Here is a 20259-nt window from a genome sequence, read left to right on the forward strand (position 1 = left end):
TTTTACATAAAAAAAAAAAAAAAAAAATACAAAAATGGATATCATTCAGCATTGCAAGAATTGCTCAGATTCTCCAATTCCTACGAGAAGGATGTCCCAAACATTTTCACCTAATCAAAATACTACAGAAACCCGATCGTGCCACACAATGTATATTATGTCTACTGGAACGCAGCTGGGCATACTCGGCAGTCACAGAATGTGACCATACAGTTTAAATTTTACTTATATTTTATGAGGGTCAGCAGTAAATATAAATCGAAAAAGGTACATTTATGACATTGGTTATGGCAGAACTCCCAAATGCTCCATTTGCAGTGGTAATGTAATGACAACCAAACAAAAAAGGGGATTGAGAAAGAAAGAGAACAATTCTTAGCCACATCATGAGTATGCGTGCAATACGCTCAAATATACTTCAACAGCCCACGCGATAACATTTACACACACACACGAAGCAGTGAATACAAAAGAAATTAGACCGCTGTAATTAACTAAATGTGGCACATTGAGCTACATACGGTACTAAGATTAATGAGACACACGTCTAGGGTTTGTTCCATACAAGATGAAAATGATGGGCAAACAAAAATATAACAAAAAAATATATAAAAATCTCAAAATGATCACGTCATCTGCCTTTTCTATAGTTCTTCTGAGATAAAACAGCTGAAAGAATTGTTCATGAACCTGTACAGTCAAGTCAGCCAAAGGTACATAGATAATTTATCTTGGGGTAAGTCTACAGTGAGTGGCCAGAAAAATTCAAACCAGCCAATCCTCTTCTCCTGCCAAGATAGCTTGGCCAGGGATGTCTAACCAGATATAGGGAAGTCCATAAAAATATACATTTCCTGTGCTGGCTGTATCAAGCAGTGGTTGTGCGGCCATAAGGGCACTCAGGCGCCCCCCCCCCTCTCCAATCACCCCCTCTATCTCCAATAGATATATTCACGCATTGCATGAATCTAGCCACGGCCGCCGCTGCCACCCCCTAATCAGGCACCTGGCCCCTCTTCAGGTACCTGAATTACAGCGGTGGGAAGTGTTTTTGAAGCACCCGATTAGAGCCATAGGCTTTAATAGGAGTCAAAATAGGTAAATGGCAAGTGCCATGCTTGATGTTTGCAGTTCACCCAGGTGTGTTCGAAAAGCGAATAACTATTATTAACCCGCCTCTCCGCCAATCAGGTGCTCAGGTCTGTTACCCTTCACTTGATTGGCTGAAAAGACAGGCGCTGTAATTGGACCCCTATAAGGCGTTCAATCAGAGAATGGGAGAGGACATCGAGGACACAGAGGAGATGAGAGGACACCGCTCGCCACCGTCATCCGCTGCCCCACCGAGACAGGGCAAGTGCCGGTCAGGCGGGTACAGTGGCTACATTCGATGGGCACAGTGAGGCTGCTATTGATGTTTGTACCCCCCCCCCCCCCAAATTTTGAGCAGCAACAATCACTGGTATCAAGCCAGATTGGGAAAAGTATATTCTCCCTGTATTTTGTATTAAAGTAAGCCTGCCATGAGAAAATTATAAAGGCTTCCACTGCAGACCTCTCTTGGCTGTCATGTTGAACCTTTTAGGTCAATATTATGAGTCAATGACTTAGACGAAGGTACTATTGATGGCCCTAAAAGTGAAGTCACAACTATCTCTACCTACAACTCTTCAGAATGACAGCCCATTGCTCTCAGGAGCTTAGGGAAAGGATGTAAAAATCCCTGCTCAAACCCTTCCTCCAGCACTTTTTTGTGGGATACAGGGGAAATCCAGCTGGCTTTACCATTTAAAATACGAGGGGGGTCTCAAAGTTTTGAGACTAGTTCTGTAACACGCCAACAGATGGCAGCATAAGGCTGCCTGCACAGTCACGGTGAGCAACCACCTTCATAAGTCAATGTGCCAAAAGACATCGTTTTGTGTACGTCTGCCATTTCATCATGGGCACCAAGTTAGAACAAAGAGCAAACCTAAAACTGGGCAAATCTTCCAGAGACGTCTGATGATTTGGCAAGTTTAAGTCGATGCTGCAATGAGTCTTTAGAGGTGTTTTGAGTGGCTTGTGCACTTCAAGAGCGGAAGACAAGGAGCGATCAGTAAGACCTTCAATGAGCACAAACCCTGAAAATGTTGAAACCATTCAGATAATCATGCATGAAGATCAGACAACAATCACGCCTGCCACTCAAAACATCTCAAATGACTTCTTGCAGCATTGCTGTAAACGTGCTAAATCATGTCAAACATCTCGGTGGCATATTTGCACAGTTTCACTCAGGATTTCACATTTGCCCTTTGTTCTAACTTGCTGTCCATGATGAAATAGCAGATGTGCCATCGCATGTGGTCAGACTAGCACCAGTTGCACAGCTCCCGATGTCTATTGGCTCACCGACTTCTGAAAGCCAGTGCTCCCTGCGACCGTGCATGCACTAGTCTCAAAACTTTTTGATACCACCTCAAACAGAAAAACTGCCCCCACTTACACGGCTTGAAAAACGAAATCACAAATAACCCACAGTGCACAGATCTCACTTATTAATACGTCCTTACTGGATGCAACACAGACTATTCAATTTACATATGTGCAGAAACGGGAACAGGAGTTTAAAATGTCCTATAATGACTGCAATTAAATTTGGCTTACTGTATCCAAACGCTATCCCTTTCACTGGGTCAAAAGTATCCCATGTAATGCTCTTTGTAAAATTTTCTGCATTAGGAAAAGGTACTATGATAAAACTCAAAAACACAAGGAACCCCTGGATCGAACCTCTTTTCACATGTACTCTCAGCCTAAATATAAATTAGTATAAATTACAATAGAAATGCATGCCAAGGTGCTTAGACAAGACAACAGAAAGTTAAAAGGGACAAGTTAATTCCAAAAACATTACAGGATAAAAACCAGGAACAAATAAATTAACTGTCTATTACAGGTGTGATAGAAAATCTTTCCACTCATACATACCTCCCAGAGAGCCCCACATCAACTTGATACAGACACAAATTATATGTGATTTCTGTACTGATTCCTCCTCCTGAAACTCCTCCTCTCAGCACCTCTGTAGTTCAGAAGGCAGGCTCTGTGAAATGTGTGACACAGCAGTGTCTAATCACAGGGCATCGAGATTAGGTGTCACAGAATTCAATGAAGTAAACGTGTGGGGATCTTCACAAAGTAAGTTTACAAACTTCAAGTTGATTCAGATTAATAGGAGTAGGCTAGAAATAATTGAAATACATTGTAGAAGTAAATATGTGATTTTTCATTTTTACCATATATACACTTTAAACGACAACTCTGGGTCTGCTGGGGCTAATCCCATCCCATCCAAGATGGCGGCTTTGAGCAGCAGCCTCAGGGCTCTGTCTACACAAGGGAGGCTTTTAAAGGTAAATATAAGGCATAAAATACATGAAATTGGATGATTGTTGTTGAAATGGATGGTCAGGTGACACTATATCTTTAAAGCATATGTAATGGGTCTAATTTTTATCATCTGCATTACTGCTCCAGCTTGGTGGTCACGGGTACTGAACCTAGTTTGTTAGTGTAACAGCAATAGGCGCCCCTATTTTTCACTCCAGACAGGTCTAAAGAAGAACTATGGTAAATATCTAATCAGATAAGTACTGTATTTATCGGCGTATATCACTCACCCCAAGTTTAGGAGGGAATTTTAAGGAAAATAAAAACGTACATTAAAATGCCCATCAATGCAGCCTTGTCATTGTCCATCTGCAGCCTTGTCCATCATTGCAGCCTTGCCCAGTGGCTTTGCAGCATTTCCCCATTTTAAATTTGGTGCCGATGGAGAGGAGCGAGCGGAGCCAGGATACAGAAAGCCGAGAGTACTTTACTCGGCTCCTCTCACAGTCCCACCCACCTCCACTGATTGCAAGAGGAGCGAGCACCGCTGACATACAGAAAGCCAAGTGTACTCTCTCGTTTCTATACAGAGGGAGATTGGCGGGGATCGGCGTATAACACGCACCCACGATTTTCCCCTGACTTTAAGGGGGAAAAAGTGCGCGTTATACGCCGATAAATACGGTAATATAAGCTGCCCATATGAATAAGACAGGGCTGTTTTTTTAGCTCTCTGGAAATACACGTTGCATCGCCCTGCATGGACAAAGACATGCCTTTTTAACGCAGTGCCTCGTGCCCAATCACACAGCAATGTACAGAAGCACAGCGCATCGTGCTGCTGTACATTGCCATAAATCACACGTACATTTTGTACACCTTAAATAAAGTGTGTACAAAACAAACCAAAAAAGAAAAGGCAGATGTGGGAATCGTGCACCACACTGCCCCCTACCGCAGATCTCTGTTCCATTGCTAATTCCTGCTGTGCAATCTGGTTCCTAACAGGTCAGACTGGCACCGATCCATGGCCAGGGAAGGCAACCTCGGCCCTCCAGCTGTGGTTGGTGAAACTACAAATCCCATCATGCCTCTGCCTGTAGGAGATAAGCCTGTGATGGTCAGGGTCTTGCAATGTCTCATGGGACTTGTAGTTCTAAAACAGCTGGAGGGCCAAGGTTGCCTACCCCTGCTTTGATTATTAGCTCATTATAAGCTTTCATTGCTCCAATCTAAACTAACTCATCTGTTCATTTATTTGAATCCTTGAGCTGTCTACACCAGTGGTTCTCAACCTCAGTCCTCAAGTACCATAACAGGTCATGTTTTGGGAATTTCTCTTAAGTAAAATAGCTGTCCAAAATACCAAGCCATTGACCGATTTAAAGCACCTGTTCAAGATAAAAGGAAAACCTGCAAACCTGGCTTGTTTGGGATACTTGAGGACTGAGGTTCAGAACCACTTATCTAGACCACAATCTTTTAGGGTCTTTACAGCTCTGGTGCCCAATCTGCGGCCTTTTGGCACTTTGTGTGAACCTCAAGGCCCCTGCAAAACACTACTCCGTTTCCCTATTCCCCTGTTATAGCAGTGATTTTTAGTAGCAGTATCATCTCTGACCATCTCCTGTACAATGTCCGCAGTCTCTCACCATCTCTTGTATCACGTCCGCAGTTTCTGATCATCTCTTGCATTATTGTCTGCAGTCTGACAATTTCCTTTGGCATGTCCACAGACATTGACTATATCCTGTCATGTGTCTGCTGTCTCTGAATATCCACTGAATTTTATTTGCAGCCCTTTGGTGATATTGAGGGCCAAGCTTGAGGCCTCCATATCAATAAAGTTGACCACCACTGCTTTAGGGCCAGTTCACAGCATGCACAGCACATTCCTGTGCGACGCATTTCTGTGCGATTCCAGGTGCAATGCAAATTCAGGCCATTAATTTTAAAGGGCTTAAAAGTGCTCCAGATTGCACCAAAAGCAGTGCATGTACGACTTTATAAAAACACACAGCAACTGGAGCAAATGCTACTATTGTGCACTTTTCAAGATAAGAATATTTTCAACAAATACAGACAACAGCCATTAATCTTCCAGAAATTCTGTGTCTTTTTTTTTTTAAAGTTTAATCCAACATGGAATGGAAGTAACCACAGCAGATATGTTGGAAGTATAGCCTGTGTGACAAACAGGAGTTCTACAGTGGTGGAACTAGCATAGACATGAAGGGCCATGAAGTATGTAATACCTGGCTTACCAAATGAAAAAAGGTAAAAAAGCCTGAAGATACAACCACAAATTTAATTGGTAAACTGCAAAATATTACAGTTTTATTTTTGGGTGTATATATGCTTTAATCAATCACTGTAGCCTGCCAATCATGCTGACCCTCTGCCTCCAAATCTTTTCAAATTATTGACCCGGGTTCCTTTAAATCTTAGTAAAGTGAAAATTAAAGTGATGGAGTCAACACTGCAGCTTCACTAGGTATGAGGACAGGTCCAGTTTGGTAGCAAACAGCTGGACATATGCAGACATTCAATATTGCTGTAGGCTACAGAATGTTATTTTTAGTAATACAATACTGCCGGGATATGAAATAGACGGGCCCTACATAAACAATGCAATAATTACACCATGCCTCATCTAAACCATGATCAAAGATGTCCCATAAAACAAGAAGATGGATTAAGCAAAGTCAATCCGGCTGGCAATAAAAAGAACACGCTTCTCTCTCCCGACAGCAAATCTCTTAGTAGATAGATAATATATGGTGCATGGTTACGAGGTGTTTATATTCTGACTCATTCACCATGGAGACCCAATAGCTGGACCGTGGAATTGAGAAGGTAAAGGGTTAACTGACTGAGACGGGGATATTTGCAGGAGGTGGTCACAGCTGACTACAGCAGCTGTTTAGAAGTCTAGTAGACAGCTGTTATGTGTGTGCCTGTCACTGCTTATGGACGACTTTTACACCTCATCACAAGCAAGAAATACAGACTCTGTGTTGTCTCAGAAGCCAAGCCATGCAAATCATAGACACAACACGCTGCTCCTCTGACACAGGTGGTTGTGCACAATAATCATGGGCTGGGCATACAATGAAATTAGGGCCCTTAAGTGAGTAATGACATCCCCATTAATAAGGCACGCCTAAAGCGTTCTTAAAGTGTACCTGAACTCAAAAAAAGGATTTGCAATGATATAGAGAACACCTAGAAATATTAATTGTGCCAAAACGGATCCATGAAAATTTCACCTTACTCTGAATTACACCTGAAAAACAGGAGTAGACTTCATGGTATACAAGAGCTCCAAGGCATGGCTGATCAGTAATGGGGAAAAGATCAGCTTTTAGGACCACTGGCGCAATCAACTAGTCCTTTGCCCTTTGATGGCCACAGGTTCCAGATTTTGTTAAGTCTTTAAATGATTTAACCTGGTTCAGTAGTTTACCCATGGCACATATACAGCAGATAAACAGCTGCTACCATAAGGTCAAGCTGGCACTGCCACAACTGCTGCACACCAGACACCCCTTCAATGTCCATTGTAAATAATTTTCCTTTTAACCCATACTTTGAGTGATTGAAGATATGTAGGACACAAGGAGGGTTTATATAGCAAGATAATAAGATATACATAAAAGTACATGTTCGCTGGTGGAGGTGGTGGTGCTCACAGCTTGTTTTGACAGTTGTAGTGCCCTCCCCTGCTGGATGGGCAGTCATGGCCTTGGGTATGTTTTATACCTGCTGGGTCCCTTTTGCGAACCTTGGTGTATGCACAGGGAAGCCATCAGTATACACGGATGACACTAGTTGCTGCATGATTACAACAAAGGTTCACTTCCCCAATGGTATAGGGCAGTGATGGCAAACCCTCTCACCCCAGATGTTTTGAAACTACATTTCCCATTATGTAGACATGTAGTTCCAAAATATCTGGGGTGCTAAGGTTCACCATTACTGGTATAGGGGTTTACTAGCTATCTATTTTATTTGGGAGTCAGATGGTCATTTGCCAACCCGCAAGTAAATAGAATGTTTTATTGGGAAAAAATTCAATCTGCACAGATAAAATACGTTGAAAGCATAATAAATTAAAATAATTAAATTAAAATAATATATATTGTGTCCGTTTTGTTTTAGTATTTGCGACCGTGAACTACTGCTGCTGACCATCATTTTGAACCAACAGATATAGATTGGTTTAGAACCATTGGGACTTCTGATCCACCTATGTCCAGTATAGTCCTATATATACACTGACACATTTGAGTCTTATTTCATCTGGGTTAGAGGCATTTAGGAGCTTTATATATTTACATATAAATGAAGTATATAGTTATACTTGGATTATAAGCTAGACATGTGCACACGGAAATATTTCATTTTGGAATTTCGTTTTCGTACGAAAAATACATTTACTCCCGAAATTCGTTTTTATTTCGTAAAAAATTGCATTTGTCTGAAAATCCTAATTAAAGTCGAATCTGTCATTGAAGGCTTATGGTGTCTGTCGAATGTTCAAAGAAGATTCGACGAAGCAGCTAAACTGTATGACTCCCTATCGTTTAGCTGCTCCATCGAATCTTCTGAGGCCGCGTACACACGCGCGGACTGTTTGCCCAACCTTGTTCGTCAAACAGTTTCGGCAAACAGTCCGCTCAAAATTTGCATGAGCGGACTTGCCCACACACGAGCGGACTGTTTCAACGAACTGTTTGCCAAACAGTCCGCTCAACTTTTGAAATGAACGGACTCGCCCACGTAAGGCGGAGGCAAATCCGCCCATTTCGAGCGCGTGTACAGGTAGGCGGGGCCCGCGAAGGAGACGTCGCGGGCTCCGCCGCCTGGAATGGGCTTAAAGGGGAACCCCAACGCCGAAAAAAATCGGCGTGGGGGTTCCCCCAAAGTCCACACCAGACCCTTGTCCGAGCACGCTACCCGGCCGGCCAGGAAAGGGGGGCGAGCGAGCGCGCCCCCCCTCCTGAGCCGTACCAGGCCGCGTGCCCTCAACATGGGGGGGTGCCTTGGGGAAGGGGGGGCCGCGCGGCCCCCCCACCCCAAAGCACCTTGTCCCCATGTTGATGAGGACAAGGGCCTCTTCCCGACAACCCTGGCCGTTGGTTGTCGGGGTCTGCAGGCGGGGGGCTTATCGGAATCCGGGAGCCCCCTTTAAGAAGGGGGCCCCCGGATACCGGCCCCCCACCCTATGTGAATGAGTATGGGGTACAATGTACCCCTACCCATTCACCTGTGAAATAAAGTACAAAAAAAAACACAACACAGGGGAAAAAATATTTTATTGCACAGCTCCGGGGGTCTTCCGTCTTCGGGGGTCTTCTCGCCGGACTCCTCCGCTATGTGTGTGTAGCTCTTTTACTAGCGGAGGAGTCCGGCTTTCTTCCTCCCCGCCGCCGGCCTCTTCTCCCGACTTCGGGGGTCTTGTCCCCCTCTTCGGTTCTTCTGCCGGGCCACCGCGCCTTCTTGTAGCTCTTTTACAGGCGGTGGCCCGGTCTTCTGTCGCCGCTGCCTTCCGTTCTTCTGTCGGGCCACCGCGCCTTCTTGTAGCTCTTTTACAGGCGGTGGCCCGGTCTTCTGTCGCCGCTGTCGTCGCCGCCGCCGCCGCCTTCCGTTCTTGTTCTTCTTCTTGTTCTTCTGCTTCTTCTCCTGGAGATGTTGACTCGACGAGCTCTCCGGCCGGAATGCCAGAGCCGCGCTGTGCGGTCACTTATATAGTGACAATGGGGCGGTGTCACATGGTATATGTCACATGGGTTGGTCACATGGGTTGATGTCACATGGGGACTATGACATCGTAAGGGGGCGGGGTCACCATGTGACCAACCCATGTGACACCGCCCCATTGTCACTATATAAGTGACCGCACAGCGCGGCTCTGGCATTCCGGCCGGAGAGCTCGTCGAGTCAACATCTCCAGGAGAAGAAGCAGAAGAACAAGAAGAAGAACAAGAACGGAAGGCGGCGGCGACGACAGCGGCGACAGAAGACCGGGCCACCGCCTGTAAAAGAGCTACAAGAAGGCGCGGTGGCCCGGCAGAAGAACCGAAGGCGGCGACAGAAGAACGGAAGGCAGCGGCGACAGAAGACCGGGCCACCGCCTGTAAAAGAGCTACAAGAAGGCGCGGTGGCCCGGCAGAAGAACCGAAGAGGGGGACAAGACCCCCGAAGTCGGGAGAAGAGGCCGGCGGCGGGGAGGAAGAAAGCCGGACTCCTCCGCTAGTAAAAGAGCTACACACACATAGCGGAGGAGTCCGGCGAGAAGACCCCCGAAGACGGAAGACCCCCGGAGCTGTGCAATAAAATATTTTTTCCCCTGTGTTGTGTTTTTTTTTGTACTTTATTTCACAGGTGAATGGGTAGGGGTACATTGTACCCCATACTCATTCACATAGGGTGGGGGGCCGGTATCCGGGGGCCCCCTTCTTAAAGGGGGCTCCCGGATTCCGATAAGCCCCCCGCCCGCAGACCCCGACAACCAACGGCCAGGGTTGTCGGGAAGAGGCCCTTGTCCTCATCAACATGGGGACAAGGTGCTTTGGGGTGGGGGGGCCGCGCGGCCCCCCCTTCCCCAAGGCACCCCCCCATGTTGAGGGCACGCGGCCTGGTACGGCTCAGGAGGGGGGGCGCGCTCGCTCGCCCCCCTTTCCTGGCCGGCCGGGTAGCGTGCTCGGACAAGGGTCTGGTGTGGACTTTGGGGGAACCCCCACGCCGATTTTTTTCGGCGTTGGGGTTCCCCTTTAAGCCCATTCCAGGCGGCGGAGCCCGCGACGTCTCCTTCGCGGGCCCCGCCTACCTGTACACGCGCTCGAAATGGGCGGACTTTCCGAGCGGGAACAGTCCGCTCATTTCGAAAGTACAGCGGACAGGCCCACACACGGGCGGACTGTTCGCTCAAACACAGTTTCAGCGGACAGTTTTTCGGAATTTCCGAAAGACTTTGTCCGTCCAACTGTCCGCTGAAACTGTCCGCTGAAAGCCCACACACGAGCGGACTGTCCGCCCAAACACTGTTCAGCGGACAAGGTTGGGCGAACAGTCCGCCCGTGTGTACGCGGCCTTAGAGCTTTCAACAGACACCATAAGCCAAAGATTCAACGTTTGTATGTTTTTTCGCTGCTTTGTCGAATCTTTGTCTTCATGTTGAATGTGTCTAGTTCAAACAGAAAATGGACTGGTGATAGTGATCACTGATCAGACAGGTAACAAGATTGAGATTTTATATACCCTATCTATAATATAGAATCTATAATAATAAATCCCCCCCCCCCCCCCCACAACACGGGCAGCCTCTGAGGACATCACAACACTAGCAACACTAGTATCACTATCAAGATCACAACACTAACACAATAGCAGATTATTATGAAAAAGTTAAGCTGAACTGTAGCTTGCTTCACTATTGTTCTGCTGCTTATGCTTAATTGCTAAATAATTCAGGTTTTCTGATAAACAGACCAGCCAAGATTGACTGTCTTCTGAAATGATTCAGTGTGTGCGTCTCTCTCTCTGCTAGCAATCGTAAGTGAAAGTTGGCTGTAGGTGTGTACTTAGTTCTAGCCATTTTACTGCTCCTCCTCTTTGGTTACAATCAGCCAATAACATTCATCATCATCATTTTTATTTTACTTCCCCCACCCAATTCCAGCAGCGATCTTTTCTCTCTATGTAGAATAATCCTGGACTAAGAGTCAAGGTTAGGCACATTCGACCACAGGTTAGATAGACACAGAATGTTATTGTAAGTATCATGTCGAATCGCCTATCTATATCGAACTGTTGTCACAATGAAAATGAAAATAAAGCATTTGTCGGATCTTTCGTTTTTGGATTCTGCACTTTCATTATCGTTTGTTAAAACGATAACGAAAATGCATTTGGATGAAAACGAATGCACATGTCTATTATAAGCACAGATGAGGTAAAATGTTTAATCATGTACACATATATTTGCCTTCAGGGTCAAGTTGAGCTGTCCAAGTTGTCTGATGGATAGCTATTAAATTATAAATATTATCTAAATTAATCTAGAGGACTACCCACATTATAGTAACATTTTATTCGTGAAGGAACCCCATTACAAAATCCTACAATAATAAAAAGGACTAGAGAAACAAATTTTATAATTCTATATTTTTAGACATACATGCTTGCTGACTACAGGCGCAGATATCTCAGGTAGCCCTACTAGTCCTCACTGAAGCACTAATCTGACCATGGAATTCCTGGTATTTTTATTTGGAAGGACATGAATGCTATGAAAAAAAAAAGTTAAAAAAAAAACGGGAGTGTCCAACTTTTTGACTTTCCTGGGGCACATTGGAAGAAGAGGAATTGTTTAAAGATACATTAGCAATAAGGATGGTTGATGAGCAAAAAGTGGGGCAAATCACAAGTCCATGTTCACGGATATAAATAATTTATCTTCATTTTTTGTCTATTTTTTTTTTTATTATAACTAGTGCGATATCGGACATGGTTTTGTTTATACACCAACACATCAATATCTGGTTCAATGAACATAGTAGCAATTCTCAAAGTGCTAATCAGATATTTGGGTTCTAAATTTTGCCCTTCGCGTGCTTCATCCTTGAAAGTATTTGTTTACAAATATAGGTGAAGCTGAAAACTAAGACATGAATAAAGCGTGATTGTGAAGAGTGGGATTTATCTTTGGAGAATAAAAATTCTCGCCCGCAAATGTTAATAAAGTGTAAATGCATTTTTACAAAAAAAATCCCCTCCCACACAAATATGCTTAATGGATCGGATAATATAAAGTAAGGGGGATTAGTTCTAGAGGGAGAACTATCTAATGAGATGGGAAGAAATTTGGTTTTTCTGCTCATGCTTTTTTTATGATGTTAATATTTTTACATAATTAAATATTAAAACAATATTTTATATGTAGTAAAGTGTAATATATTGCACTTCAAAAGGCATGATAAATTTTCTGTACCGATCTACATCATTTTTGAGATGTTATGGGACGTGGTGCCATTACCTACCTGTTGGACCAGAATATAATTGATTTGTGATTGAAATGATTCTTTTAAAAGGAAAAAACAATTTAGCAAGCAACAGATTTATACCACAATTTAAATATTTTCTAAAACCAACATCACCTCATCGCAAATTGTCATGTATAAAATCTACAATCTGCCACAGCATGCTTCACAGTGACTGGTGTTTGCAATCGAGACTTGGAGCACAAATTAAAGTAGTATTTATTCATTACAGGTAATTGTACAGCTCCAACAATTTATACAGCACTTTACATATATATTGTACAGTCACATCAGTCCTCTGGCCTCAAGAAGCTTACAATCTAAGGTCCCTAAATCACATTCATCCATACACATACTGGGCGAATTTAGACCAGAGCTAATAAACCTACTAGCATATCTTTGAAGTGTGAGAGGACCTACAGGAAACCCATGGGAGGACATGCAAACTCCATATTAAACCCAAAATCAAAAATATATTGCAGCTTACAAATCATTACATGTGGTTGCTGCTTCAGTTTTATTTTCTTAAGCTTCTTCCTTTGTTTTCACTTGCAGTTCTGGCCAGTAGCACACCTCCTGTATTTGAATGCCTACATTTAGGATGAATAAGCAGGGGGCACCTTTGGGCAGCAGCATTGTCAGTCTGGGAGGAGGGGGGGTGTTAGATGTACTAGCAGATTTAAATACCCTGGTAAATTAAAGAAAATTTTCAGCTAATACTTTATAAGCAGTTCCAGCAAACAGTTTTTTTCCCTTTAGGGATAAAGGTTTTACATAAACGATGATCATTGTAAGCACCGCTGTCGGGGCTAAATAGTTTTTCTAATCTCCAACACTGATATATTCTACTGGACAGTGTGTGCTTTTGAAAACCGATTTACTGGTTGGCGCACCAGATGTAAATAGAAGAAAACTTAACCACTTCAGGACCGCCGTATTGCCAATGTACGTCAACACAATGGCACAGGCAGGCACAATCACGTAGATGTACGTGCCTGCCTTCCAGCGGGTGGGGGGTCCGATCGGACCCCCCTCCCGCTGGATACGGCGGTCCGGTTCGCTCCAGGAGCGCTCCGTGATGAGGGGATGGCCGTTGGTTTTCGGCCACCCCCTCTGGATCGCTCCTGGCCAATGAGAAGCTTCCTCCCACTGTGTATTGTTTACACAGGAAGGAGGAAGTGATGTCATTCTCCTCGGGGCGGTCTTTTTGACCGGACTACGAGGAGAAGACTAATAGTAAGTGTGCACCAACACTACACTGACATGTAGGTACACACAGGCACACAAACCCCCCCCCCCCGATCGCCCCCCCCCTCCCCCCCCAGTCACAGTGTCACTGATTGCATTGATAATTTCTTTACTGATCAATGCATTCAGTTGTGACAGTAAAAACTGTCAGGACAGTTAGTGTTAGGTCCAGGGTAGCCCCCTATCACCCCCCAATAAAGATTTAACCCCCTGATTGCCCCTAGAGTTAACCCTTTCACCCCCTTTTGCCAGTGTCACTAAGCGATCATTTTTCTGATCGCTGCATGTGTCGCTAGGTAGCTAGTTATTTTTTTAGGTTCACCGCCAGGTTTTTATAGCGCTAGGTACCCCGATATACTACCCAATAATGGTTTTAACCCCCTGATTGCCGCTAGTTAACCCTTTCACCCCCTTTTGCCAGTGTCACTAAGCGATCGTTTTTCTGATCGCTGCATTAGTGTCGCTACAGTCGCTAGGTAGCTAGTTATTTTTTTAGGTTCACCGCCAGGTTTTTATAGCGCTAGGTACCCCGATATACTACCCAATAATGGTTTTAACCCCCTGATTGCCGCTAGTTAACCCTTTCACCCCCTTTTGCCAGTGTCACTAAGCGATAATTTTTCTGATCGCTGCATGTGTCGCTAGGTAGCTAGTTATTTTTTTAGGTTCACCGCCAGGTTTTTATAGCGCTAGGTACCCCGATATACTACCCAATAATGGTTTTAACCCCCTGATTGCCGCTAGTTAACCCTTTCAGCCCCTTTTGCCAGTGTCACTAAGCGATCATTTTTCTGATCGCTGCATGTGTCGCTAGGTAGCTAGTTATTTTTTTAGGTTCACCGCCAGGTTTTTATAGCGCTAGGTACCCCGATATACTACCCAATAATGGTTTTAACCCCCTGATTGCTGCTAGTTAACCCTTTCACCCCCTTTCACCAGCGATCACAGTATAAGTGTCACTGGTGACGCTGGTTAGCCAGTTAGTTATTTAGGTTCCCCGTCAGGTTTTTATATAGCGCCAGGGACCCCCATATACTACCTAATAAAAATTTGAACCCCCTGATTGCCCCTAGTTAACCCTTTCACCACTGATCACCGTATAAGTGTTACGGGTGACTCTGGTTAGTTTGTTTTTTATAGCATCAGGGCACCCACCATTTATTACCCAATAAAGGTTTAACCCCCTGATCACCCGGCGGGTGATATCAATTAGGTTTTAGGGTCAGGGTCTGCGTCGCCCCAGGCAGCGCTAGGTTAGTGCCAGTACCGCTAACACCCACACGCAAAGCATACACCTCCCGTAGTGCTATAGAATCTGAACAGATCAATATCTGATCAGATCTATACTAGCGTCCCCAGCAGTTTAGGGTTCCAAAAAAACGCATTGTTAGCGGGATCAGCCCAGATACCTGCTAGCACCTGCGTTTTGCCCCTCTGCCCAGCCCACCCAAGTGCAGTATCGATCGATCACTGTCACTTACAAAACACTAAACACATAACTGCAGCGATCGCAGAGTCAGGCCTGATCCCTGCCATCGCTAACAGGTTTTTTGGTAGCATTTTATATTTAAATCCGGAAGGCAGTGCTTGGTTTTCGGGGTTCCGTACGTGGCTAGGCTCCCAAAAAGTCCCCCACATGTGGTATCCCCGTACTCGAGAGAAGCAGCAGAATTTATTTTGGGGTGTAATTTGACTTCTGCCCATAGCATGTGTGAGCAATATATCATTTAGTGACAACTTTGTGCAAAAAAAAAAAAAGTTTGTAATATTCCCGCAACTTTTGGCAAAATATAAAATATTCCATGGACTCAACATGCCTCTCAGTAAATAGCTTGGGGTGTCTACTTTCCAAAATGGGGTCATTTGGGGGGGTTTTGTGCTATTTTGGCATTTTATGGCCTTCGAAACTGTGATAGGTAGTGAGGAGTTAAATCAAAAATTTGCACCCTTAGAAATCCTGAAGGTGGTGATTGGTTTTCGGGGTGCCGTGCGCGACTAGACTCCCAAAAAGTCCCACACATGTGGTATCCCCATACTCGGGAGAAGTAGCGGAATATATTTTGGGGTGCAATTCCACATATAACCATGGCATGTGTGAGCAATATATCATTTAGTGACAACTTTTTGTAAAAAATTATTATTTTTTTTTTGTCATTATTCAATCCTTTAGGACAAAAAAAATAAATATTCAATGGGCTCAACATACCCATCAGCAATTTCCTTGGGGTGTCTACTTTCCAAAATGGGGTCATTTGGGGGGGATTTGTACTGCCCTGCCATTTTAGCACCTCAAGAAATGAGATCGGCAGTCATAAATTAAATGCTGTGTAAATTCCAGAAAATGTACTCTAGTTTGTAGACTCTATAACTTTTGCGCAAACCAAAAAATATACGCTTATTGACATTTTTTTTACTAAAGACATGTGGCTGAATAAATTTTGCCCTCAATGTATGACTAAAATTTAGTTTATTCGATTTTTCTTATAACAAAAAGAAGAAAATATCTTTTTTTTTTCAAAATTTTCGCTCTTTTTCCATTTATATCGCAAAAAAAAAAAAATCGCAGAGGCAATCAAATACCATCAAAAGAAAGCTCTATTTGTGGGAAGAAAAGGACGCAAATTTCGTTTGGGTGCAATATTGCATGACCGCGCAATTACCAGTTAAAGCAGCGCAGTGCGAAATTGCAAAAAGACCTCTGGTCCTTAAGGTGTTTATTGGTCCGGAGCTGAAGTGGTTAAATATAGAAAAAAAATAATGAATGCAGCCATCACATCTAAGAATTGGTAAGCTACAAGGAAATTTAATGTTTTAGGGTTGAACAGCACTTTAAAGAAATCCAGATATTCAGTTATAGGCAACAAATCTGACTGACTCAACTAATCAAATGTGCAGCAAATATGTAAGGCAAATGGATTTATGCAGCGTTTGTCACAGACTTGGTCCAAAAAAATAGTGAAGAAAATAACATGTGACTTTATAAACCTGTCTCACAGACAAAAGAGGGCAGGAGATGGGTAAACGAGGTAGTTTCAGTGACAAATAAGAAATCTAGCCTGCACTGTGTACCCTCTGAAGTTAAACTGAAAGATGCAATCCAATAATGTTTATGAAACCTACTTCCACCAATTACCCACTGAAGCATTTCAAAAGCACTTGTTCCTGCTGAAAGGATAAACAAATTACAGAACGTCTGCTAACATGCAGGCACAAACTGCAGCAGTGCAGTGTTTGGAAGCAGGGCATCATTGTATCAAAATTAGGTGGGTTTTGGTGGGAAGCTTCCAATGTGCCAAGAACCGTTTCATCACTAAGATAGCCAAGATAATACCGGGTCTTGTTTCTATGGTAGGAGTTGGCTAAACCCCCCTGCTTCCATGAACAGAAGTCTTGAAGTTCAGGCCACATTTTGCAGTACTAGCGTGCGTTAGTTAACCGGCAGGACAACCCTATGAGCGATATGCCTACCTAAATTTTCACTTTTTTTTTTTTTACTATGGCAATATCAGAGGCATACCTTCTTCGGACTGTGGTGGAATCTACAGACTGAAAAGGGTTTATCTGGTAATTAAAAGCTCCAACCTGCAAGTGATCACTGTGATTGGCTGTCATGGTGAACAAACAGTCAGGAACCATGCTAATTGGTCCGCAATTTTCAGGGGAGACCCTGAGTAAGGATTGCCATACATTATACAATTGTCTTACTTTAGATCTCGCAAAAGCATAGAATATGAGGTCAAACCTAAACACTTTCAAATTTGTATGCAATCAGCCAGGCCTTTGCAAAACATAGTTGAAGGTAAATCTTAAGGAAATTGAAGAAAACTGTATAACGTAAGGCCAGCTTAAGATGTGGGTTTCTAGCTTTGATAGTATGGGGCGCCACGTCTGAGAAATGTAATAGCCAATTGCCAATGCTATCTGGTTAAAGGATAACTGCTACTAAATGGTTTTTAACACAATATTTTACATATCATAAGGTAACTATTTTAAGCCATTTACGGTTTGCTACAGTTGCAGAGGAGTTAGGATGTAGAATTGTAGGGATGTATAGGCAGGCCATTAGAGCTGTGAGACAGAGAAAATGTGGATAGATGAACAGCAGCCGATTGATAGTTTCCTGGCCATGACAGGAGGCAAACTTGGGAACCCAGGACTAGTGATAGATAGTGATATAGAACATCTTCAACTGATTTTAAAAAGTCAAATGGGTGATTTAACATACCATAATTTCCATGGTCTAAAATATGTTTTGCCTGAATTTTTTTTTAATATTTGATTTGATATTTACAGTATGAAAAATAATTCTAATGGTTGCTGCCCAGTGAGTCAGCATGTTAATTTTACATGTTACATCAATTATTGTGCTTGTTTAAAACTGAAGTAGATAGATTACATTGCCTGCAACACCGGTTATAAAACTATACAATATAATAATCTAAGTGCAATATCAAGAGCGTAGGAGTCAATATAATTTAGCCACGTCAAATTACAGGCAAAATTCAAAAAATGTTAATAAATTGTTTTCTTTAAATTACAAGTCCTATTTCTGCCTGGGGTTGACAAAAAATAAAAATAAAAAAGTATGATGTACGCAAAGATAAGCAGATCTATCTGTATAAACACACATACAGGATTTACACATCCAGAATTACCAATAAAAAAACTTCATCCCCAAAAACTCTTGAATTTATATAATCAATAAACTGCCCCTGGTGGACTGTAACTAGATTTTTCATGAAAAAATTCTCCAAGGTTACACATGAAAAGTGATGATACACAATTTTCTCTTTCTGATTAAGCCAGGAAAGTTAACCTATTATACAACTGTAGGCAAGGTTCTCTTGTCGCATGAGGCTCATCTGTCACAGATTTCACATGGTTAAATAATTATGTAGAAACCATTCTTACAGAATTTACCAAAGAAATTCAACGTCGCTTGAAATTACAATTAATTATATTCCAATATATTTTTAGCGCAATAACTAAACAAATTCAATACGCGTGAGAGAAGTGATGTAATATCTAAAAAAGCATTTTAAGTATTACTGTGTTTTACAACAGTCCTGCAGCATAATATGCTATTATGTCACAGCATTTATTTCTCCATTTCATGTATGTCTTAACTTCACGGACGTGGAAGGTTATTTATCAGAGGATTGTGACATGAAATTCTGTTTTTATTACAGTGTACATGCTGCATTCACTCTCGTTAAAACTACATCAATAAAATACAGTTTAAATAAGCAAAAGATGAAAAACAGTCTGCAAGATGGTATATAGCCAAATTAATATTCCATTTTGAGTAAAGTTAGGGATCGTTGAAGAATAATTTTCAATATGTTTGTATACAAAAACTCCCCTTCAAAATGTAAGCATATTCTACATGCATTTTAAATGTTTTCCAGGGAATGGCAACATTTCATGTATTAAAATATATATTTTTGTCAAAATACTGTAAAAAAATGCTGCTACCAAGTCTAAAAAAAAATAATAATTCACAATTGTCAGCATCCTCAAAGAAGAAAGAGGGGCCAGACTATTGCAATCATACCCAGAAGAACACTGCACAAAAAACAGAGTGAGCACTCTTTTTTTGGTGGAAATTTCTACTCGAAGTCTTTTTGATGAAAATGTACAATCAAATATATATTTAACAATCTTCAATGACTACTCCAATGGTCAGTGTAGCCAATGTAAATAGTTCTAAAAAAAAAAAAATAGCAAATGTATTGATGATGATATATTTGAAATAACTGCTTTTTATAATTTACCTTTAAACCACACTGTAATTAATTCAAAAATGAACAGTGCATTTTATGCATGAATAAAAAAATGCCCAGGTAGCCCAGCCAATAAAGAAACCTTTATTACAAAAAAAAGCCCTTAAAAACAGGTTTATATAAAACCCTACAACCCAGTTCTTTTTAAAATAGAAAATATGCTTGTTTAATAAATTAGTATTCTGCTATACTTTGTTCTTTTTTGACTGTAGTTTTTTCCTTCTGCATTTCTTTCATTACCATTGTTAGAACCATTATTACTACTATGTTTTGGGTAACCTGTTGCAATTTTCTTTGTCAAGTTTTTTTCTATTCTTTTTAGATATAGAAAAGGCCCATGTGTACTTAAACAGCACTGTACGTTTATTACTGTCTGATTGACTAAGGAATTGAACCTTCAAACACATAGAAAAAAAACACACATTTACCTTTTGCATAAATGCCTAAGAATATACTCTAAAATAAGCATATTACTTTTTTTCTCCCACACTTATTCCCTTATCTAAAAAGGTAGAAAATTGACATAACACATTGGGGTTTATTTACTAAAGCTAGAGGGGGCAAAAATTAGTCACAATTCTGCACAGAAATCAATCAGCTTCTAATCCAAGCTTGTTTAAATATGCCTTAGCAATAAAATGTGGAAGCTGATCATTTTCTATGCAGAATTGTGACTAATTCTGTCCTCTCTAGCTTTAGTAAATAAACCCCATTGTTTAATTTTGTATGTCTCATTTTCTTGCTTTTTTGCCTTCAGCTGTAAAAAACAAAACATAGCATGATGTAGTATTTAATATATATATATATAT

At 42.1% G+C, this 20259-nt stretch overlaps 1 protein-coding gene across 1 annotated transcript in view; it reads right to left on the reverse strand.

Moving 5' to 3' along the window:
- Window positions 1–20259, reverse strand: part of XPO4 (exportin 4) — a 208062-nt gene that overhangs the window by 64241 nt on the left and 123562 nt on the right. The window lies entirely within an intron of this gene.

The sequence above is a fragment of the Lithobates pipiens genome, unplaced genomic scaffold (assembly GCF_037356315.1).
Source record: "Lithobates pipiens isolate NorthernLeopardFrog02 unplaced genomic scaffold, aLitPip1_a1.2 Scaffold_16, whole genome shotgun sequence".
NCBI lineage: Eukaryota > Metazoa > Chordata > Amphibia > Anura > Ranidae > Lithobates > Lithobates pipiens.